The sequence below is a fragment of the Protopterus annectens genome, chromosome 14.part0, assembly GCF_019279795.1.
Source record: "Protopterus annectens isolate FY-2018-M chromosome 14.part0, PAN1.0, whole genome shotgun sequence".
Taxonomy (NCBI): Eukaryota; Metazoa; Chordata; order Ceratodontiformes; family Protopteridae; genus Protopterus; species Protopterus annectens.
Window position 1 is genome coordinate 269,681,295 of NC_056748.1, and position 24,028 is coordinate 269,705,322.

The 24,028-nt window shown below is 43.4% G+C and overlaps 1 protein-coding gene across 4 annotated transcripts in view; it reads right to left on the reverse strand.

Moving 5' to 3' along the window:
* The window catches only part of SFXN4 (sideroflexin 4), a 645,242-nt gene that overhangs the window by 71,055 nt on the left and 550,159 nt on the right, over window positions 1–24,028 (reverse strand). The gene's annotated exons all lie outside the window — the stretch shown is intronic.

Genomic DNA, 24,028 nt, shown 5'->3' on the forward strand with positions numbered 1-24,028 from the left:
GTGGGATAGCCTGACTCGAACCTAGAATTTCAACTGACAAACTGTATGCAGCTATCCATCGTATCAAGATTACATCAGTTCTTAATAGTTTTCATTTATCGATCAGTGTTTTGTATATGACTAACAAAAGTTTAAGTCTATATAAATTACATCACAGCACAGTATTTTGTCTAGAGCTGTTATCATACAGTTATAGAACATCATGTTACATTTGTTTAAACATCTATTTTCAAAAAAGTATGCTGATTAATGGCTTCAAATACCAACCTTTCAAATTCTGACAAAAATGTACCCAAAATAATCTTCTCCATTATTTCTGCACTCTTATCTTGCTTGTCTAAGCCATAAAATGTACCCCTTCCTACAATTTTCTGAATCCCATTCACAACCTGTGATTTCTGAAAATGTCTAGTACACAGAAAACCACACTACATGGCCAACATACTAGTGGTAGCAATAAATTTAAAGACAGAGGACACATCTTATATTTCAGTTTTTCTTACGCAAAATGACCTTGTATGGTAAAATTGTGCAATACAGTTTATTTTAAAGTCTATAGATGTTACTTTGTCAGCAACATACCCAAGGAGCAGCAGATACTTCAAAGTCAGCATCTTAAACTTTTAACACATGAAAATGAATGCGTTAAAATGCCCAGAACAGTAGCAGTAAAGGCGTTTTTTTTTTTTTTTAAATAAAAGAAAGAATATTTGTGTACGAACTTACCATAACTTTTAGTTATGTACTTACCATAACTTTAGATGTATGGGATCCATCTCGCCTACATTCTCTACAGATGGGTTCGGAGCCGATCCTCGGTTCCGACTCGGCACGCTATACAATAGAACAAAGTCTCTTATTGGCTGAGCTACCTCATGTCCCAAGATGCACCACTACTGTTTCCCCAGATCTTGTTTGTCCGCGCACATGCACACACACATAGACTGTTGTTATAAGATTACCAGGTGTTTCAAGAGAGGAAACAGTTGTATTCGGACCGTCCGGTCTCTTCTGGCCTCCAAGGCAGGGGGAAGGAGGGTGGGTTATTAGGAATGTAGGCGAGATGGATCCCATACATATAAAGTTATGGTAAGTACATAACTAAAAGATGTAATGTGATCCTATCTCGCCTACATTCTCTACAGATGGGACAGCGTCCCTAGCACCTAATTCCTGGGTGGCTCATTGGAAAACGGTCCGGAGAACCATGGAATCGAAGGAAGCTCGACCCCTAGATGCCACATCCAATTTGTAGTGAGAAATAAAGGTGTGTAGAGAAGACCACGTAGCAGCCGCACAGATGTCATTAATAGAGAGCTTGGAATGAAAGGCTGCCGAAGTGGCCATAGCCCTGGTAGAATGAGCTTTCACTGGAATTGTAAGCTCTTTATTTGAAATGCGATAAATATGACTGATACAGTCTCTGATCCACTTGGCAATAGTGACTTTCATGACGGCTTTGCCCAATTTATTGTCCGAAAAAGACACAAACAGTTGATCTGATTTTCGTGCTTGGTGTGTCCTATCCAAATAGAAACGTAATTGTCTGTGCACATCTAAGCTGTGAAAGGTATACTCAGCTCTGTTTGTATACTTAGGGAAAAAAAACGGTAATTCCAGTGATTGTTGCAAACAAAAGTTAGAACAAACCTTTGGTATGAAGGATGGGTTTGGTCTAAGAGATACTCTATCCTTGTGAAATACCAGGTATGGTGGTTTGACACATAAGGCTTGAAGTTCTGAAACTCGCCTGGCTGATGTGATAGCAACTAGAAGGGCAGTCTTCCAAGAAAGAAATTTCAAGTCACAGGTTGCTGCCGGCTCAAAGGGGGGTGCAGTTAATGCGCCTAACACTACGTTAAGGTCCCACGGTGGTGCGGGATGAGATATAGGGGGTCGTAGAAGCCAAGCTCCTTTAATAAAAGCTTTGCACAACTTATTGCTCATTAAAGGCGGTTCTACGTTCTCGTGAAAATTGGAAATAGCTGCCAATTGAACTTTGATGGTAGACACCAAACAACCCTGGTTGAACAGGGAAGTTAAAAACTTCAGAACCTCTGACACCAAAGCTGTCATAGGGTCTAATCCTTGGAGTTGGGCCCAAATAGCAAACCTGTTCCATTTACTGCTATACATCTTTTTAGTAGAAATCTTGTGGGCCGAGGACAAAATATGCAAGACTTCAGGGTCGAAAGAATGGCTCCTAACTATGGTCGGAAGAGGAGTAGCCAGGCTGCTAGCTTCAATGAATGTAGGGAATGATGGAGCTGTCCTGACTGATGCGTCAGGAGGTCCGGAACTTGGTCCAGGAACCAGGGACCCTCCAATGCATACTTGCGAAGAAAGGGGAACCAAACTTGACGAGGCCAGTATGGGGCGATTAGAATCATTTTGCTTCCCAAGCGAATCGCCTTCTGAATCACCTTGGGGAGAAGGGGAACCGGTGGAAAAGCGTATAGCAGACCGGAGGGCCAAGGTTGGACCAGAGCATCCTTGGGGATCTCCCCCGGAACTGGAATGAGAGAAAAGAACTGCTGGCATTTTGCGTTGAGGGGAGTTGCGAAAAGATCGCAACATGGAACTCCCCATCTCGTGAAAATCTGTGTTACCACTTTGTGATTCAAGGACCATTCGTGAGGGGAGAGAATAGTCCTGCTCAGTCTGTCGGCTATCACATTGGATGTCCCCGGAATGTGTGTTGCCACTAGAAAGCGTTTGGTAGCAATCGCCCAATCCCATACCTTCATGGCCTCTCTGCAAAGGGGGTAAGACCTGGTCCCTCCTTGCTTGTTCAAGTACCAGACTACCGACATGTTGTCGGACTGAATGGCAATCGTCCCCTGGGGGAGGTGATCGTGCAGTGCTTGCAACATTAAAAGCACCGCCCTCATTTCCAGGATATTGATGTGGAGAAGATTCTCGTCGGAGTGCCACGTGCCTTGGACCGACCTGTCCAGATAATGTCCCCCCCACCCTGTCTGGGAGGCGTCCGTAGTCAACGTGGCCGAGGGGGATGGGGGAACGAAGGGTCGCCCCTGATCCAGGTTGGAGGAAAGAAGCCACCAACGAAGATCTTGTTTGCACGTCTCTGTGATCAATATGTGGTGACTGAGGGGGAGGTCTTGATAAGACCACTGGACTGAGAGGAGCCACTGGAGTATCCTCATATGCAACCTTGCCAAGGGGACGAGAAGAATGGTGGCTGACATGGAACCTAACAGCTGCAGGACCATTCTCGCTGGTGCGCGACGTCTGAGGAGTAACGCCCGAACCTGAGACTGCAATGTTGCTATCCTTTCCGCAGGAAGATAGACTCGCATCTGCCTTGAGTCTATTTCTGCACCAATAAACAGAATACGCTGTGATGGCAGCAATACGGATTTTGTCCAATTGAAGGTGATTCCTAAGGAGTTGCCTAGGGAGATAGTGGCTGCTAGAGTTTTTAAGAGTAGATGCCTTGAGGTGGCAGTTAGGAGCCAGTCGTCTAGGTACGGAAACACCTGGAATCCTAGACTTCTCAGGTGAGCAGTCACCACTGCCAAACATTTGGTGAACACCCTGGGGGCTGTGGTGAGACCAAAGGGCAGTGCACGGAACTGGAAATGACTGTCTCCTAGGCTGAAGCGCAAGTGTCTCCTCGACGCCTGATCTATCAGAATGTGATAATAGGCGTCTTTGAGATCTATGGAGCACATCCAAACACCCTTCTCCAGAAGCGGGAGAATGGTTTGCAAGGTGACCATCCGGAATTTGGACTTTTTCACTGATCGGTTTAACCTGCTGAGATCCAAAATGGGTCTCAAGTCCCCGGTCTTTTTTGGTACCAAAAAGAATGTTGAGTAAGTCCCTGATCCGGCCTGATCTGCGGGGACAGGTTGGATGACTCCTTTTTGAAGCAGCTTTGAAATTTCGATGGCTGCCAGATCCCGTTGACTGGGTGGCGGGTCCGGGATTTTTTGGAATGGCCGGGGGGTTGAGAGAAGGGAATGGTGTAACCTCCGGCGATGATTCGGAGAACCCATTGGTCCTGAGTGATACTTTCCCAGGCCTTTAGGTGCCTCGAAAAACGACCCCCGACTGGCTCCGGAGCTGCACAGTCGGGCACTCCTTCAGGGATGCTGGAAGGAGGAGGAGCCACGAAAGGACTCGCGGTCTCCAGTGTTGCGGGGGCCTCCGCCGCCTCTGGGACAGCGTCTCCCTGAAAAATTTCCCCTTCCTCTGCCTCTAGAAGGGGAATCGCTCTGCTGCAATGAGTAAGGCTTTTGAGACTTACGGAACCACATTTTCCCTCCTCTTTGAGCCTTGGGATAAGGTCTGAAGGGAGTGGAAAACCGGGCCCCTACGGCAGTTAAAGTCTTACCCTCCTGCTCGCAGCGAGTCAAAGTGTCCTTTACCTTGGGTCCAAAAAGGGAGGACCCATCGAAGGGGGCGTCGGCAAAGGAAGACTTAAAGGCCTCTGCAAAGTGACACAGGCGTAGCCAGGCTTGTCTCCGTTGAGCAACACCTGTGCCCGCCGCTCTGCTCGCTCCTTCGGCTGCATACGAAATGAGCCTCATGGACGAGTTGGATAGGGAGGACAGGGTAGCCAACTGTCTGGGCTAACTGCTCAGGTAAGTTACCGGAGAGGGTATCCGAAAGCTCCTTGACCATATCCCTCTGCAGTCTCGTAAAATGCGTCAAGTAGTTCAGAGACCTTAATGTAAAGGTTGCTGAAGCAAGGGTGCGCTTCCCGTATCGATCCATGCTCCTAGACTCCTTATTAGGAGAATGGACGGACGTTGAAGCCTCTGCCACATCTTGTTGGGTGGCAGATGCCACCACCAAGGCATCTACAGCCACACCTTTGGAAAGAAAGTCCTTATCCGGGGGTGCCGACAGGAATTTATTGGGGCGAGCTGGTACCGGTTCAACATAGTCCGGGTGTTCCCACGCCCTTCGAGAGATCAAATCCAGGAGCTCATCGAAGGGCGGAGACACCCAGGAGGCGGAGGGCTGAGCCCCGAAGGCCTTGAGGAACACCGACTCCTCAGCAGAAGGGGGTTTGGACTGCCAGTCTCCTCGTTGCTTAAGGATTTCCAAAATGTCCGCAAAGGAGACATCATCCGAGGACGACTTGGGGGACCCTTCCGCATCATCGAGGTCGGTATCCGAGGTGAGAGACTCATCAGGGGAGTCGACGTGCTTCCTCTTGCACTGTCTCTTCCTCGGGGGTTCCTCCGAAGAAGTTTCGGAGGGGCCTCCAGGAAGAAGGGAACCCCCAATGGGGGTAACCTCAGGCCCCAGGACTCCACTGTCATGAGACAGGGGGATTGAAAAGGAACCAGTCTCCGTGCCAAGGGAAGGTGGTGGTGAGGTGGTAGAAGTGGCCAGAGAGGATTTGGCCAAGGCACTCCTCATGGCCTTGAAGGCGGGACCCCCAGAGTCCTGGGAAGGTTCAACCCCCAAGGCCACAACAGCAGTCGGTCCCGAAGCATCCCCCCGGGGCCGACAGAGGAAGTCCATGTACCGAACACCGACCTGAAGGGCGGGGTTGGAGTTAAGGCCGGAACCGACCCGACAACTTCCACCGGCTCCACCAACACCGACTCCAACGGCGCCGAAGCTGTTGGAGGAGGAACTGAGATGGCAGGGTGGGAAACTGGCTCCGGAGCCGACTGGGCTGGAGCCGAGACCAACTTTTGAAAGACCGGAGACTGAAAAAGCCTTTGAAGCACCCTGTCTACATCCGAATCGGACATCCTCCACGACCGAGAAGAGACCGACCGGGTCCGAGTCGACTTCTCCGCCGGCTCCGAAAGAATGGGGGACTGGCTCCGAATGGTTTTGAGAAGTATCGGCGCCGAGGGAGATTCCAGCACCACTGCAATTTCCCTCGGAGCCGATGTGGACTTCGGCACCGAAGGGGAAGAGTCTGAGCGGGCAACCTTTATCGGCTCCGAAGGCAGTGGAGCTGATGGAGATGACTCGCCTCTCGACGCCCGAGCTCTCGGCTCCGAAGCCAGAGGAGTCGAGGCTGGAGACATCAAGGCAGACCGTTCCGCCCTCGGCTCCGACGTCCGTGGAGCCGACGGAGAAGCCTGCCTTGACTTTTTTGCTGCCGGATCCGACGGGCTGGTCGGAGCCGAAGATTTTTTCTTCCTCGACGGGGAAGAAGAAGAAGATAGGGCTTCCTCAAAAGAAGGGGTAATAAGCCCTTTCAAAATCAACTTATTTTTCCTCTCTTGGAGCACGCGAGAGGAAAAAGCGTGGCAAACGCTACAGGATTCCTGGAGGTGCTTCGGCCCCAAACAGTATACACATAAAGAATGATCGTCCGTAATGGACATTTTGTAATTGCATTTAGAACATTTTTTAAATCCTGATGGCCTATGTTCCTTCGACATGGCTATCTACTTCAACACTGACTTCAAAGAGAAAAATAACACGTAGACTAGGGCAAGGTCCCTCTAAGTTAAACGGGATCACTTACCACCAAGAAAAAATACAATTTACCACAATAAATTTTTTAACTACACAATCACACAATGAGTGGCTGTTAAACAGCTCTAACTAAGGCGCGTGGGCTAGGCAAGGCCCCTCTAACTTAAACGGGAACCTTTACCGTCGAAGAAAATACAATTTTACCACAAAATTTTAAAATAGTCAGTCACACAACAATAAGTAGCTGTTAAAACAGCTTTTGGGTAAGTTTAGCGAAAATTCTGACAGAAAAATAATCACTAAGAGGCACTTAGCTCAGCCAAGTCCGAGACCACGTCTATGCTGTAGAAGCAGCAAACGAGATCTGGGGAAGCAGTAGTGGTGCATCTTGGGACATGAGGTAGCTCAGCCAATAAGAGACTTCATTCTATTGTATAGCGTGCCGAGTCGGAGCCGAGGATCGGCTCCGAACCCATCTGTAGAGAATGTAGGCGAGATAGGATCACATTACATCCTTAGATGTCCTTCTCTTCCATGTTGCAGTATTCATAAGAATAGGGAGGTTGCTGCCTGCAGCACCACCATCCGGCCAGTATACCAAAGTATTTGTTTCAGGAGGGTATAAGTGACGTCCTTTACCAGGGCCATAAGCCAGTATTGGGTATAAAAGTGACATCTGCACATACCTTCTTCAGAATGTACTGCTGCATACAGTAGTGCTCCTGTGAGTTGTGAGGGTCCTACTTGGAGACCCTTAGACTTGCATGTAGGCCAGGCCCAGGGCAGTAGGTTGGCTGTGTTGAGAGTGGAGACTGGGGAAGAGAATGACTATGTCCCTACAGGTAGGCCATGGCATGTTAGGAAAGGTACAGGGGGTAGGTGGGTGGGAGTGAATACTGCAACATGGAAGAGAAGCACATCTAAGGTTATGGTAAGTTCTTATACAACTATTCTATGTCCTTCTATTCTCATGTTGCAGTATTCATAACAGTAGGGAGAGTACCAGAGCTTTAGGTATGAACCTGGGAGGAGTGGTTTCTGTGGTCAACAAGGCCTTGGAGAATTGACCTGGAAAAACCTGCTCTTGCTCTGGAGACCATGTCCAGCTTGTAGTGCTTGGTGAAGGTCTGGACCGATGTGCAAGTGGCTGCTTCTAAAATGGAGTTGAAGTCAATGCCTTTGAAAAAGGCAGTAGAGGAGGCAGCTGCCCTGGTAGAGTGAGGTTTAACATGAACCTGCAAGGATTTTCCATGATGGGAGTAGCACATGGTAATGGATTTAGAGAGCCATGAGGAAATGGTTTGTTTGGAGACTGCCTTCCCTAGGGCTCTGGGGTGGAAGGAGATGAATAATTGGTCAGATTTTCTAATAGATTTGGTTTTTGTCTAGGTAGTACCTGAGTTGCCTGTGTACATCCAAGGAATGCAGAGTCCTCTCTGCAGAATTTTGTGGATGAGGGTAGAAAACTGGTAGGTTAATGGTTTGATTTAATGAAAGTTCATTAACTACCTTGGGCATGAAGGAAGGATTGGTCCTGAGAGCAACCCTGTCCTTGTGGAAACCAAGATAAGGAGGTGTAGCCATAAGGGCTTGTATCTCTGAAACCCTCCTGGTGGAGGTAAGTACCACTAGCAGAACTGTTTTCAGGGTGCAGAGTTTCAGGGAAACTGAGTGAGCTGGTTCAAATGGAGATAATGTTAGTTTTCCTAATACAAAATTGAGGTCCCAAGGAGGGGGAATAGGTCTCCTGGGAGGTCTGATAAGAACTCCTTTCAGAAAGAGCTTGACTTCCAGTCTAGAAGCCAGAGGAGGTGATATGGGGAGACAAACAGAGATGGCAGATAAGTGGACTTTGAAGAGTAAGTTAGTCCTGAGTGGAGTAGCTCACACAAATAGCATAGGACCACTGGTATAGGAGCAATTAAGGGGTCCCGGTTTTTCCTTTGATACCATTTGGAGAATTTGTGCCATTTGATACATAGTTTCTTCTGGTACTAGGTTTTCTGGCCTCCTGCAGAACATTAAGTACGTCCTCTGAATAAAGGTGTCTGTAGGGGATTAAATCCCTATCACCTACAAGGTCAGTTTCAGGTTGTTCACCTGTGGGTGGAGAGTAGGGATCCCCCTGTCCTGTATGAGCAGGTCTAGTCGGTGGGGTAACCTGTGGTGACTGCCCTTGGCTAGTAAGTGAAGGAGGGGGAAAACAATGCTGTCTTGGCCAAAACAAGGTAATCAGCAGGATTTTGGGTTTGTCCTTCTGAATTTTCAGAAGAACTTTCTGAATTAGTGTGAAAGGAAGGAAGGTGTAAAGGTACATTCCCTCCCAAGAAAAGGAGAATGTGTCCACTTTCCAAGCTTGTGGATGTGGATCCCTTGTGCAGAAGCTGGGCATCTGTTTGTTCTGAGAGGAGTCAAAGAGATCTGCTTGTGGAATACCCCACCTGTGTATCAGGTCCAGGAAAACCTCTCTCTGAAGCATCCATTCGTGAGAGGGGGCTGAGGTTCTGCTGAGTTTGTCTGCCATAACATTCTGTGCTGAGGGGATATTGACTGCTACCTGGTGGACCTGGAGAGAAGATGCTAAGTTCCAAATCTGGATGGCCAGGCTGCATTGGAGGCAATCCTCTCAACCTGGAAACATCAAAAATCTGGACAAGGCCCATGAAATCTGTACGCTGATTAACATCTAATTTGCATACCAAATTGTGTAACCCCACCCACTCCAATGGAATTGTGGGATACCAACTTTCAAATGCAAACTGAGGAACAGACAACCAAAATATGGCAGAGTCCACCTGCAGCCATCCCAATGTCTCATTACCTGGCTCACCCCATTTACCATAGACACTAAATTGTGCATACTGCTTTACTTCTACAATGATTACTTGGATTTTATTCTTACATTTTACAGCACAACAATGCAGAAACACTAACAGACATCTGGTAAACAAAGCAAATACTGTCTCAATGAAAATAGGCTTTGCAGTAAAACTTCTCTGCCCTTGAAACGCACATTCACTGAAACAGCATTGAAACCCACACCACATCCAAAGAAAATTCATCTGGCCAGTGGTGGATAAAGATTACCTTTGGGCTGTTTTCAAATCCTTGGCCCCTTGCACACAAAACAAGAAATATACATGTGTTATCTTCTTTGATACACTTTTCTGACTGAGCGCATTTTAAATTTATTGTCTGAACATTTTTCCAGTAGGCTGTACTGTAGGCAACCCACACTATAAATATAATGACAGTAGTGTACGCCATAGGCATCTTGCACAGTGTCTCACACTTATTTTCAATTTCATATTTTTTTGGGGGGACAAAATGTCAAAAACCAAGGACACATTTTAAACATTGCTTGTATCATTTTGTAAAGTTGCTAGAATAAAATGCTGTGTTACCACCATGCATTTCACTGGCAAGTTTTGAACCCAGGACCCTATGCACTACAGTCAGAACATACCACTATGCCAAATCAGCAGCTTCCTGAAACATAGGAAGACAAACTTAATGGCTATCATTTGTTGAATTAATTTCTCACTTCTCACTATAGCTCTCAACCTCTTAGCACAAAAAAACCTGGACAAAGCCAATAATGGGGGAATACAAATTCAGTTCTCACTTCTCACCACAGCTCTCAACCTCTTACCACAAAAAACCTGGACAAACAAAGACAATAATAAGGGAAAACAAATTCAGTTCTCACTTCTCACCATAGCTCTCAACTGTTATCACAAAAAAAAACCTGGGCAGAACTCAAAAGTGGTGGTGGCTAGTGACTTTAGGCTCTTTTTACCCTGTACCCAAGTTACAGGGTTTGAGCCTGAGTACCACGCACACACACACAAAAAGAAATCCTTTCTGACGGCTTCTCTGTGCAGCAAGGGAAATAAAACACACCAGTCTCGACAAGGAACGGCTTCTCTGTGCAGAAAATAAAAACACACACACCAGTCTCGGCACACACTTAACTTTCCTCCGTGCGAGCAAAGAAAATAAAATAAATCCTTTCTGCAAGGATCACACACACAATGGCTTCTCTCTGCAACAAGGAAAATAAAACACACACACACCGAGGAAAAGAAATCCTTTCTGACGACTTCTCTGTGCAGCAAGGAAAATAAAATACACCAGTCTCGGTGAGGAAAGGCTTCTCTGTGCAGAAAATAAAAACACACACACCAGTCTTGGCGCACACTTATCTTTACTCTGTGCAAGCCAGAAGTGAGGAAAATAAAAGAAATCCTTTCTGCGCACACACACCTTCTCCGTGCAGAGCGAAGAAATCAAGGCAGGCTTCGAAATAAAAGAAATCCTTCTCCATGCAATAAAAGAAATCCTTCTCCATGCAGCCAGCAGTGAGGAAATCCAGGCTTCTAAATAAAAGAAATGCTTTCCACAAACACTTCCGGCGAGCCTTCTAAATGAAAATACAGCCTTGCTTTCTGTTCCCGCGCTCGGAAAGCATTTGAACTGTGCAAAGCTTGATTCCGACAAGCTGGTAGCCCTGACGAGCTGACGTCATCATGCGCATGATGACGTCAGCTCACAATGTGCGAAAAAAAATTAAAAAAATAAATAAAAAAAAAATTGGAAATGAAAGGGTGCCACTCGAGAATCGTGGCACCCCATTATTTGGACCCCAAAACGCGGTAAAAAACGAGTAGATCGGGACAGTTGGGAGGTATGATAGGGGCTAGGAGCTTGTCCCCCCTTGCTTGTTGATGTACTACAGGACAGTCATGTTGTCTGTGATAACTTTTAGGGTTCCTGGCAGGAGAGTAGATTTGAAAGTTAGAAGAGCTAACAGTAATGCCCCCATTTTCTTGATGTTGATGTGGTCCTTTTGTCTTAGAGTGGATCATTTGCCTTGCACTGAGAATTGTTTCTGGCTTGTTAGGAGCAATGCACTCCACCCCAGGTCTGACGCATCTGTACAGACCTGTTGTCGGGTGGCTGGAACCTGTAGGTGGGTTCCTTGGTTGAGGTGCAGTGATGACACCTACCACTGGATTTCCTTTTTTAGGCACAGAAGTAGGGGAAGGGGATGAGTCCATGGGTTGGGAGTGTTGACTCCAGATGTTTTTTAAAACCCACTGGATTTTGCACATGTGGAGTCTTGCCAGAAGCAACATGCGTATCAGGGATGCCATGTGGCCTAACATTCTCAGGAATTCCAGAGCTGTCAAGGAGAAGTGGATGAGGATCTGTGTGAAGTATAGACAAAGGTCTTTGATCTTTTGGTCTGGGATGAAGGCTTTCATACTGTCTGTTCTGCTCCTGCACCCCAAGAAAACTAAGTTATGAGAGGGGGTCAGGTGAGATTTGTCTTGGTTTAGGGTAAACCCTAGTTGAGTTAGGTTCACCTGTTGTAAGAAAAGTAGAACTTGGTAGTCTTGGTCAAGGATGAGCAGGTCGTCTAGATATGGGTATATCTGTATATCCTGAGTCCTCCAGTGAGCAATAAAGGGAGCTAGGCACTTTGTGAACACTCAAGGGGCAGTGGAGAGACCAAAGGTCAAGGCAGAGAATTGAAAATGGCAAGAGCCTATAGCAGAGCGGAGGCATTTCCTGTTATCTGGATGGATAGGAATGAGGAGATAGGCATCCTTCAGATTCAGGGCTACCATGAATGCTTGTGGGGCTATGAGTGGTAAGAAAAGGGGTAGTAATCATTTTGAAGCTGGGAACTTTGAGGAACTGGTTTAGGAAAGATAAGTCTAAGATTGGCCTCCAAGGGCCGTCTTTCCTTGGTACCAGAAACATCCTGGAGTAAAAGCCTATGTTTCTTTGTGGGGCGGGTACCTTTTCTATGGTAGCCTGAGTTATTTGTTGTTAAATGTTAGTTGGAAAAAGGTGGATTTGTTTTTTTTTTTTGGTGGTTGGGGAATACCTTGGAAAGGTGGAAGCATCCACCAAGTCATAAAATATCCTCTCTGAATGATGGATAGGACCCATTGTTCTGTTGTGATTATCCACCAGGAGGGTAGGGAGAGGGGTGTGTTTGTGTCCAAATGAGGTGAGTCACAGTGGAGGTGGTCTGGATTGGTCGGACTAACTCTGAAAGGATGTAGTGGAGGAGCTGTTGGGAAACCTGGGAGTAGAATTTTTCCTGGGTTGTCTATGTCCCTTAGATTGTGGAGCAGTGTGAAACGACTCACTGCATCATAACTACACTTAATGGAGTACCTAATTACTTGGGATGATGTGGAAAGCAGAGTGTTGACTTGGGCTTTTATGGGAGAATTCAGCACCTCTGAAAGGAGGGTAGAGGCTTTTGAGATGGTATCTAGGACATACCTAGCCATACGTATTTGATAGTTGAGGGCCCTTATAGCCAGAGTAGAGGGGGTATACACTTTCTTCTCTAGTCTATCCATGAATTTGCCGTCTTTATCCATTGGGTAAAGGGCAACCGAAGGTAATTGCCTTGACGTTTTGTCAGCAGAGACAGCTATAACAGCTGGGTTTGCTGGAGGGTTTCTGAAGAGGAACTGGGTGTCCTGGGGGACATTATAGAAATGCTCAGGGCATTTAGATCCTGGGAAGCAGGTAATAAAGCGAGGGCGGCAGATGGAGATGGTTGTTCTAATTGTAAAAGGTCAAAGTACCTTTTCTTGGATTCAGAAACTTCTGATACCTGCCACTTAAAGTGTTCCCTCATGAAGGAGATAGCGTCCCCAAAGGTAAATTCTTCTACTGGGGACTAAGGAGAAATGAAATCCTCCTCCTCTGGGGTAATGAAATCTTTGGGAGAGTCTATTTGAGTTTTATAAGAAATAGATTCCTCAGAAGAGGAGTAGTCATCCTCAGACACCTGTAAGGGTGGTTGAGGTGAGAGGGCAGGGGGTATTTGTTGTGTCTGCAAGGCCTGAAATCCCTTAAAGAGACTTTGTGAGAACACTTCCCAACCAGGAGCTGGATGAGGTTCAGGGTGCTTAGTTTTTTGTTTTTTCTTCAAAGGAGTAGCCGTTGGAGAAAGCATCGAGGTTGACGTCTATTTAGTAGGAAGAGAAGGAGCATGGCCTACCGAATGAGTGACTTGTGATTCCTCTCTGCCATCAGGATCTGATGGCTGATTAGCCTTAGCGGACGTACATGTGGTTTCCAACATTCTGGCTTCCATTAAGGTTCCTGGGCCTGGTTTGGAAACCGCCATCTGAGAGGATTTCGGGCTTTCAAGCTCCTCAAGAACCTGCTCGGATACCTGAGACGCAGCTTGGGATTCCAGCCTAGTTTTCTTAGCCTTCTTCCTTGGCGGCTCGTCGGATGGTTCTACTCCTCTTTCCATATCGAGCACTAAACGACGTAGTCTTTGATTTTCTAAGTACAATTTCAATGCTGCCAGGCGGCTGCGAAGACATTTTGGGATGAAAGATTTGCAAATGGGGTAGGAAGTATCGTCGTGGGCCTCGCCTAAGAAAAATACGTACTTCACATGCATGTCCTTGTGAGGAATTTGTCTCCCACAAGCACACTTCCCCTTTCTAGCTGACATGCAAGTCTAAACTGTAATTATAGCAAGGAAAAAACACCAACAGGGCACTTATCTGTATTGGTCGAAGAAGTGGTCATCTGGTCTTGAAAGGAATCGTAACCCACCGTCTGATGAAAACACGATCTGCTTTCGGAACTGGCAAATAAGAGTCCAACATTCACTGTGGCAGAAAAATTCTGAAGAGGGTACGTGCGGACATCACTTATACCCAATGCTGGTTTATGGCCCTGATAAGGGATGTCACATGTATCCTCCTGAAACAAAGACTTTGGTATACTGGCCGGACGGTGGCGCTGCAGGCAGCAACCTCCCTATTGTTACGAATACTGCAACATGAGAATAGAAGGACATCATTGTTTTATAAATGCCATCTGTAAGCAAAAGAATTCAAAAGTTGAACTGCCATCGGGAAACAAAACAACGGAAAAAAACCCCACCTAAAATGAAGAACAGGCACCTAGGAAGGACGACCAGCACTCAACAGGTGCAATACAATGAATTTATTGATCCAAATGCACCAATTCACATAAAATCCGCAAGGCAGGTCACATAAATCCATAAAACAAAACCCATTAATGCTCAACAAACAGCTGCAATATATAACCACCAATGAACACATGGAAGTAATTAAACAATTAAAAACACCCTGTTAAAATCAAATTCATAATATAAAAATAAAAGAAAGGCATCTACCTACTTCATAGTATGAGCCATCAACATAAAACTGTACCTATTATATAAAAATTAATTAATTAATTACTTCCACATGTTCATTAGTGGTTATATATTATACACAATATATATTCATGGGGGTTCTGGGTTAGTTGGATTCATCTGAAGAAGTCTTTTTCAGGACGAAAACGCAGCTATTTGTTGAGCGTCAATGGGTTTTGTTTGGTGGATTTATGTGATTTGCCTTGTGGAATTTATGTGAATTGGTGCATTTGGATCAATAAATTCATTGTATTGCACCTGCTGAGTGCTGGTTGTCCTTCCTAGGTGCCTGTTCTTCATTTTTGTTATTTTTTGCTTTTTTTGGTCACGTTTCCTGCTTGTGTGTCTTGTGGAAAAAAACATACTTGACAGTGAGTAAATGAAAGCTCTCAGAGTCACATCAACCATACCATCACCACCACCACCACAATAAACCGAGTAGCTCCACGTCCCAGGAGCAGTCAGCCCAGCAGGAGTACCACCATGACCATCCCAATTGCATGCTGTGTTCAAAAGAAATCCCAGGCCTTTTGAAATAGGGGACTACACTACAGCTCTTTTGATTTCAGGTCTGATGGTGACAGTATCCCGTAGGCATGGCAGCATATCCAGGGTCTCAAGGTCCAGCTGGTCACTTTGGCTTGTCATCCTCCCTGGCCCATGATTGGATCAAAGAACTCTTCTAATTCCTGTCTTTTTCACAAAGTAAATCTCAGTGCTTTGCAATATCCTTTTTGAAGGTACAGCAGTAGCGCGAAAACTGCACAGTCACGTGACTGGACAAATTCCTTGCCTCCTAATTGGCTAGCTTTGTTTTAGGAGACATCTTCTGTTTTGCTTATATACCACAATCCTCAAAAACAAGGAGGAAATAGCGCCTTGAAAGTCACAATAACCAAAAAACACCAAAGCACACAGGAATCCAGTAACCACAGCTCCACAAAGTGAATAAGGCAGCAAAATGTAATCTTGTTTTAACGCTTCAAACAAAAAACGCGTTTTCGTCCACCTACATACAGGACTTCATCAGAAATACAATAAAAAACAGATTCCCTCCTTTTATACTACTTCCTATAACTTTTAATCACTTGAATACCCTTTAGTATAAGTTAACTAATTAGTAACTAAGCAACCATAATTATCTAAAATTCAAATTACAAGCAAACTATAGTAATGAATGTTAGTATAAAAATTTTATATAAATTCACAATACTACATAAAAAAAGTCAAAAAGGAATGCATTTTTCAACCCATTTAAAAGCACACTATTGTGCAAAACAATGTTATATTCTAACTATATACATACAATAAGTTAAAAGTAAAACATGTAAAATGCTATAAATATAATGGGTATGGTATACAGAACTAAACAATACTGCCATCTCCTGGTTTTGTAAGCACAATACAACTAAACAAATTTCAACCAAATCTTAGCAGAAGCCAATATTATTTTTTTTAAAAAGGACCCAGTTAAAGTTTAGCAGACCTGAGTTTAAGAACTGAGGCCAATGAGACATGATCATTGAGTCCTGGTAGCCTATTGGCTTCTAATTTGAGTTGCCAAAATAGCTCCCTAAACTCAATAGTCGTCTCCAAGGGACCCCCCCCCCCAGGGTCCAATTCCACTTTTTCAATGATAAAAAAAAAAAAAATAAAACTGCTTCAGTGCAATACATACTATGTTTGTAGAGGGCATTATTAATGTCCTGCTTCTTAATATCGTTACGGTGCTCATATATACGCCTCTTAAATTTCCTATTTGTCTTTCCTATATAGAAACACCCACATATTTTACAAACAGCAATGTATACGACCCCAACGGTATCACAATTACAGTGTGTGTTAGTCTCTACCTTTTCATTCCTATCCTTAAAACTCACACCGTTTCCTTGAAGTAAATAAGGACATCGTGTGCAAGAACCACACTTGTATGTTCCATTCCTTTGCCTGCCCTGTTTTGTTTTATGATTTTCTAACAATTCCTTAATATTCTTGCCCTTCCTGTAAGTGAATTTCAGGGGGTCCTTAAATAGTTGCTCCAAGTCTGAATAGTTACCAAACCTCTCCCAAATTTTGGAAACAATGTCCCTACCATAATGAACATATAATGAACATTACTACTAAAATTCAAGACAAAATTACTGCTCCAATTAATTTCAGTAGGGACGTTGTTGGCTTCCTGACCCACTACCAACTCGGGAACCCCTAAAATAGGGCTAAATCTACCTCTCCTCTCCTTCTTAATTTCATTCTCAATTTCTTCCACTAAACCCAAAGGATACTTCCTTTCTAAAAACATCTTTCTCAGATTTTTACTTTCTACAATATAATCCTCGTCTAAAGAAGTCATTCTACAACAACTCCTAATGAATTGCCCTTTTACAATTCCCCTCTTTTGACTAAAAGGTTGGGCACTAGTAAAAAAACAAATAGGAGTTCGAGAATGTCTCTTTTCTATACACATTTGATTTAAATATTTTCTCCTCTGGAACCTTTTCTACTACTACACCTAAATACTGCAGTCTCTCATGAGAAACAACATGAGTGAACTTTAAAAATTCTGTAGTGTTATTCATATACTCAATAAATTCATATAGTATCACTTCGGGTCCAACCCAAAAGATGCAGATGTTATCTAGGTAACGTCTATAATAGCTCCAATACTGTGAGTATTCTGAATGAAATAAATATTTTCCTCCCACGTGGACAAAACTAGGTTGGCGTACATGGGGGCACAACAGGCCCCCATAGCTACCCCACTTATCTGCTTGAAGACCTCACCTTCAAAAAACAGGAAATTGTGTCTAAGCACTATATCCATAAGTTCTATAAGAACCACTATGATATCACTATCTATACTACCCTTTATTCTGAGCGGTTCCTCAAACCATTCTAGTCCTGCCTTATGGGGTATAACATTAAACAAATCCTGGATGTCTAATGTAACAAATATTAAATCATCCTGATATAAATTTCTACCAATACTTCTCAAAAACTCACAAGAGTCCTTAAGGATGCCTACCTTCTCAGACCAAACCTTTTTTAGCCTCAAGTCCAAATATTTGACTAGTGGATAGGTTTTAGATCCTGTATCTGCCACAATAGGTCAGAGAGGTGGGTTGTCGACATCCTTATGGACCTTGGGTATACCAAAAATTGAAGGAACTTTAGGTTTGCCCATAACTAGGTACTGATATACTTCTTGACTAATCATGTCTTCCTTAACCATTTATTTTAACATAAAGTCAATTTTCCTATATGCAACATTAATTTCGTTGCGAGACACTCTGGTATATCTATCCGTGTTATTTAACATGTCAGACATTTTGGCTGAGTACGTAATACTATCCACAATAACCCCCCGCCCCCACCACCGTCAGGCTTCATAACCCTGACATTCTCATTCTTCCTCAAAAAATTCAACGAGTCATGTTCCTGTTTACTCAGGTTGTAATGCCTACTTGAATTGCTTAGACTCTGTCTGAGCTCCATTTCAACCTGGGTCTCAAAATTCTTGAGCTGGGGGTGGAGGGGTGGATTATACATGCTCTTTTTCTTAATTAAATGGACATTAGGTCCGTCATTTTGTATAAGTTCTAAATTCTTTTTCCTCAAAAACAGTTTCAAGTCTATTAAGACATTAGAAATGTTACTCACAGTACTTGGTACAAATTCAAGTCCTTTACTAAACAAGCTAAAGTAAACATGGTCCACATCTAAATAACTATTAATTGAATATGCTGAAATTCAGATACATATGTCTGTAACTTTTCACTACAATATGTCCATCTCCAAGCACATCCTGTGCCTTGCTACAATTCTGAACATTTAAACTTAGTACCTCCTCCCTTTCTGTTGTCCCCCCCTGGGGTAATGATAATTCACTGGTGTCTGTTGTTTGATTCTCTCCGACCTCCTCAATGGGGGGAATTCTAAGGGGTCGTCTAGAACATACCCCCTGACCTACTGCACATTGAAAATTAGTATAATCACCTTCAGTACTCCATTCCATGTTATCAGCTCTTTCCCAGGGTTCGTCCCCACTACAAAAAAAAATGTTGGCTTCTGCTAAGACAAGATTTGGGTGAAATTTGTTTAGTTGTATTGTGCTTACAAAACCAGGAGATGACAGTATTGTTTAGTTTTGTATACCATACCCATTATATTTATAGCATTTTACATGTTTTACTTTTAACTTATTGTATGTATATAGTTAGAATGTTAACATTGTTTTGCACATTGGTGTGTGTTTTAAATGGGTTGAAAAATGCATTCCTTTTTGACATTTTTTATGTAGTATTGTGAATTTATATCACATTTTTATACTAACATTCATTACTATAGTTTGCTTGTAACTTGAATTTTAGATAATTATGGTTGCTTAGTTACTAATTAGTTAATTTATATTAAAGTGTTTTCAAGTGATTCAATGTTATAGGAAGTAGTATAAAAGGAGGGAATTTGTTTTTAATGTATTTCTGATGAAGTCCTGTATGCAGGTGGACGAAAACGCGGTTGTTTTGTTTGAAGCGTTAAAACAAGATTAACTTTTGCTGCCTTATTCACTTTGTGGAGCTGTGGTTACTGGATTCCTGTGTGCTTTGGTGTTTTTTGGTTATATACCACAATGCCAACTGGCCCTACTTGCGCTATATGAGTCAATCAAAACCTGTAAAAGGGAACCACCACTGTTCTCTGCAGAAAAGGGTAAAAGTCACACACTGTTATCAAAAATGTCGAGCATTCCATACTTGAGTGCTTAGTTGGTACGGACTCTAGCCTTGCTAGGCATTTATTGTAGTTTTTTTTAACTAAACAGTTTGTCTGAGTAACCCTTTTACTCTTCCGTTTGGTGTTAACAAGATATGTGACTTTTACAGGTTGTAAGAGTTTACTTTGAAGATTTTTTAAGTTGATAGCCAACAAAGAAAATGAAAACAAACTTATTGGAATATAAATATGAGACTTTACTTAACTGCACCTGTGGTTTTTGTATGGAAAAGATACAAGAACAGTTTAATGAGCAATAAAAGGTAAAAAACTGTCTAGAAGACAGAACTACAGCAAAGTGAGTTTTGCTTTTTGCAATTGTGTTCCGGAAATTCAGTTACTGCACTTAGGAACCAGTAATTCATTCAGATAAGAAACAACGAAGTAATCTATTTGCTCACAAGGATTATCTTTTGTTTCCTTGGGCAATTTTATACTTTTTTTTTAACTTAACTGCACTGGTCAACTCATTCTTTCTTAAGTAAATTATTGTATTTGTTCACTTTTAAAAAGTCTGTGCCTTTTTGTCTATTTAATTATTTTTCATTTGATATGAAGGATTTTATTGATAACGGGTGACAAACTGCTGACATCTGCCTCTGTTTGGCCACACTTTGTGACATACTAGCTTTTGTGATTATAACTATATGGTTTATTAACACAAGTGCAACAGTAAAGTACAGTTGTTTAAGAACTTGCCGTAACAGTAGATTTCTTATTGATGGATTATCTCGCTGATGACTGGCCAGGGTACCACAGTCAAAAATAATTCCATATGGTTATGTGCCCAACATAAGACCTAGGCCCATGGGCATAAGGGTATGTATGAGTGCAAGATCCTCAGACTATATGAGCAAAAAAGACTGGAGACACTAACAAAAGGAAATAAGATCAGCTAAGAGCAGAAAAACATGGAAATGCCCCCCCCCCCCTCCCGGTCCAAAAGAACCGACAAGATGAACATTAGAAAGGGGGAAGGAGGGTGGGAGTGGGAAGTTGTAATGCAACAGTGATCAGTAAAGAAGCTACTGTTATGAAAAGTTCTTAAATAACCTATAAAATATCCTTCCTTAGATCAGTGTTGCAGTATTCCAATACTGGTGGGTGATTCCCAAACCTTATCAGTTAGAAAGAATGGAAGAGCCAGGAACAGTAGAGCTGTCTATCAATCCAAATAGCACAGACCTGGCAAAAGTTGTTCTAGTAGAAAGCATCTACCCTGTAGTGCTTTGTGAAAGTATGCACAGAAGACCAAGTGGCTGCCTCTAAAATAGGCCTACAATCAATCACTTTTTAAAAAGCTCCAGAAGAAGAAGAAACTGCTCTAATGAAATGTACTTTGACAAGACAGGATAAGAATTTTCCATGAGCAGAGTAACAAAATGGCACAGATTTAGTAATCAATTGGAAAATGCTTGCTTAGAGAAAGATTAAAAGTGAAGAAAGAAAGCCAGCACTCAACTCTTGGAATCAGGCAATCTTATTTAATGTACATCATGTTTGGTTGCTGATGAAGGATTTATCGAAAATGGTACAACCATGTTGGTGTACGGTTATGTTATTTTGCTGTCTTGAAGTTGGACATTAAATAAGATTGCCTGATTCCAGGAGTTGAGTGCTGGCTTTCTTTCTTCACTTCTGATTTGGTTTTCCAGCCATGCACCAGCCGTTCGTGCAAGAGGATGTTTTCGATTTAGAGAAAGATTACCCAACTTGGCTTCATGGAAGGAAAACAAACATATGATCTTCTTAATGTGCTTAGTCTTATCCAAACAGAATTTCAGTTTTTGTGTACATCCAAGGGGTGTAAAAGTATTTCACTGTTGATTTTAGGGTTTGGAAAGAAAATTGGCAGATTAATAGCCTGGTTGAGAGCCAACTCATTAACCGCTTAGAGCACGAAGGAAGGAGTGACCCCAAGAGATACCCAATCCTTATGGAAAATAAGGAAGACAGAAAAGTCATCAGGGCTTGAAGCTCAGAACCTCCTGGTTGAAGTAAGGGCTACTAGCAAAATGGTCTTCCAAGCACAAAACTTCATGAATGTATAAGCCGCTGGTTCAAAAGGTGGCTTAATAAGCTGTTCTAAGACAAAATTAAAATCCCAAGGAGGGGAAACAGCCATCCTGGGTAGATTCAAATAAAGGATACCCTTGAAAAACTACTTCAACTCAATTCTTGAAAGCAAGGGAGGATCAAAAGGCAAATATGCAGAAACGGCAAGAAAGTGTGCCTTAACAGAGGAATAGGCCACACCAGCTTTTAGGAACTTACACAAGTATGGAAAGATAGTGGGAATCCCCATTTGTAATGGATTCTTCCTGTTTTTGTGATGCCAGATAAAAGAACTTTTCCATTTGGATAGATAAGATTTTCTAGTGGTCGGTTTTCTTGTCTCCTGAAGCATGCCTTCAGTATACTGGTGTCTGAAAGGGATTACAATTCTATCATCCATAATGTCAGGCTGACAGCAAGCAAATTGAGATGACACAGATAACCTTTTAATTGTGAGAGCAAGTCCACTTTGTTGGGTAACTTGTGATGATGACCCCTGGCCAGATGATGAAGGAGGAGGAACCAGTGCTACCTGGGCCAAAAGGGAGTCATCAGAAAGATTTTCTGGTCTGTCCCTTTGGATCATTAACAGAAACTTCAGGATTAGGGGGAGTGGACTGAAGGCATAAAGAAACATCCCCTCCCAATAAAAAGACAAGGTGTCTTGTCCTCCAGGCCTTGGGACAAGTGGTCCTGGATTAAAACACCCTGTGCTGTTTTTTGCAAGTAGAGGCAAATAGTCCACAAAAGGGAGTAGCCCTCAGGTAGACCTATAACAAGGAACACTTTTCTGTTCAGCATCCATTCGTGACGGTCTTCCACAGACCTGTTTAATGAATGTGCAAGAACACTGTCCTAGGAAGGAAGACTGTTATGTTTTCTAGGAAAATCCTGATGGGTTCCACATGTGAAAAAATACCTGTACAGCCTGAGGGAGTGCCCTCATCTTTTTTCACAATGATGTGCTCCCCTCCTTTTTCTGGGTGCCCACTGACCCTGAACTGTTAAAGGATGTGTCCATGCACTTCAAGCTAGATCTGATGCATCTGTGTGAAGTTCTTCAGCAGGAACAGTTGGTTTACATGGTATTCCTGGATTCAGCTGGGCCTATGGGATGCTTCAATATAACTCTTTTTTTTTTTTTTGGAAAAGGTAGAAGTGAAATCTGAGTATCCTATACGTGACAATGCTGAGATCAGACAGACCTTGGGTACTCCTCAGTAGGAGTCAAAACAGACCTTTTTAATCATGAAACCCAGCCTTAGCAGATATTGCAGCAAAGATATCTTAATAGGTCTTGTGAAATTGCCTGCATAATAAGGTCATTGAGGTATGGGAATATTTGTATTCCCAGAGTCCTGCAAACGACTATAGCTAGAGACAGAAATTTTGTGAAAACCCTGGGGGTTGTTGATAACCCAAAGGATAAAGAAGAGAACTGAAAGTGTGATGAATAAGCCTAAAATCCGAGGAATTTCAAGAAAGAAGAGTTGTTGGGAATGTAAAGGTAAGCATCCTTCAGGTCCAAGGATACCAGAAAAAATGGGGTTAAGATTAACAAGGAGAAGAAACTGAAGGGAAAGCATTATGAAAGATGGTACCTTCAAAAAAGTATTGAGGTGAGACTGGTCTAGAAAAGGTCTCCACTGTTGTTCTTTTCTGGGGACCAGGAAAAGCCTGGAATCTTCTTCTTCTTTCGGCTGCTCCCGTTAGGGGTCGCCACAGCAGATCAACTGTTTCCATTTCTTCCTGTCCTCTGCATCTTGCTCTGTCACACCAACCACCTGCATGTCCTCTCTCACCACATCCATAAACCTTATCTTAGGCCTTCTTCTTTTCCTGTTACCTGACAGCTTCATCCTTAGCATCTTTTTCCCAATATACTCGGCATCCCTCCTCAGCACATGTCTACGCCAACATAATCTTGCCTCTCTGGCTTTGTCTCCAAACCTTCCAACCTGGGCTGACCCTCTAATATACTTATTCCTAATCCTGTCCATCCTCGTCACACCCAGTGCAAATCTTAACATCTTCAACTCTGCCACATCAAGCTCTGACTCCTGCCTTTTTGTCAATGCCACTGTCTCCAACCCATATAACATAGCTGGTCTCACTACCCTCTTGTAGACCTTCCCTTTCACTCTTACTGGTACTTGTCTGTCACAAATCACTCCTGACACTCTTCTCCACCCACTCCATCCTGCCTGTACTCTCTTCTTCACCTCTCTTCCACACTCACCATTACTCTGAACTGTTGATCCCAAGTACTTAAACGCATTCACCTTCGCCACCTCTACTCCCTGCATCCTCACCATTCCTCTATCCTCCTCCTCATTCACACATATATATTCTGTCTTAGTCCTGCTGACCTTCATTCCTCTTCGCTCTAGAGCATATCTCCACCTCTCCAGGGTCTCCTCCACCTGTTCCCTACTCTCACTACAGTGTCATCTGCAAACATCATAGTGCACGGGGACTCCTGTCTGATCTCGTCTGTCAACCTGTCCATCACCATTGCAAATAAGAAAAGGCTCAGAGCTGATACTTGATGTAATCCCACCTCCACCT